The following is a 1,122-nucleotide window of genomic DNA, read 5'->3' on the forward strand; positions in this document are numbered from 1 at the left end:
TGTTCTTTTGAAATCACCCTCCACAGTATATGCTTTAAAGTTGGGCATTGGTTCTTTTTTTAAATTATTGTTTTATTTATTTACACTCCAAATGTTGTCCCCCTTCCCGGTGCCCTCTCCCCTTTGCCTCTGAGAGGGTGCTCTTCCTTAACCCCCTCACCCACCTCCACCTCACCCTCTTCCCTGGGGCATCAAGTCTCTACAGGACTAGGTTCATCCTCTCCCACTGAGGCCAGACAAGGCAGTCAGTCCTCTGCTACACATGTGCCAGGGGCCACAGACCAGCCCATGTATGCTCTGTGGTTGGTGGTTTAGTCTCTGGGAGCTCTGAGGAGCCTGGGTTAGTTGATACTGTTGGTCTTCTGTGGCCATCCCCTTCAGCTCCTTCAATCCTTCCCCTAACCCTCCCATAGGTCTGAGACCTTAGTCCAATCGTTGGCTGTAAGTATCTTCATCTGTCTCAGTCAGCTGTTGGCAGAGCCTCTCAGGGGACAGCCCTGCTAGGCTCCTGTCTGTAAGCACAACATGGCATCAGTGATAGTGTCAGGGTTTGGAGCCTGCCTATGGGATGGATCCCAAATTGGGCCTGTCATTGGATGGCTTTTCCTTCAGTCTCTTCCCCATTTTTGTCCCTGCATTTCTTTTAGACAGGAACAATTCTGGGTCAAAAATTTTGAAGGTAGGTTGGTGACCCTATCCTTCTGCTGGTGGCCCTGTCTATCTACTGGAGGTGGTCCTTCAGGCTGCCTCTCCCCACTGTTGGTCATTTCTTTTAGGTCACCCCCACTGGGGTCCTGGGAGCCTCTCACACCCCAGGTCTCTGGGACTTTCAAGAGGTTCCCCCTGCCTCCACCCCCTCCCTCATATTTTTAAGTTCATATTTTTATTCATTTACTGGGAGAGGGGTCATGCATGTGGCAGTCAGAGGGCAACTGGAGGGAGGAGACTGTCTCCTTCTACCATGTGACCCTGAGCCAGGGATCAGGCTCAGGCTGCCAGGCTTGGCAGCAAGCACCCCACTTACTGAGCCCTCTCGCCAGCCCAAAGTACTGTAAACTCTGATCTTTTTAATTAAAAAAAATAATACTTATTATTATTAGTGTGTGTGTGTGTGTGTGTGTG

Source organism: Mus caroli, chromosome 8, assembly GCF_900094665.2.
Source record: "Mus caroli chromosome 8, CAROLI_EIJ_v1.1, whole genome shotgun sequence".
Lineage (NCBI taxonomy): Eukaryota > Metazoa > Chordata > Mammalia > Rodentia > Muridae > Mus > Mus caroli.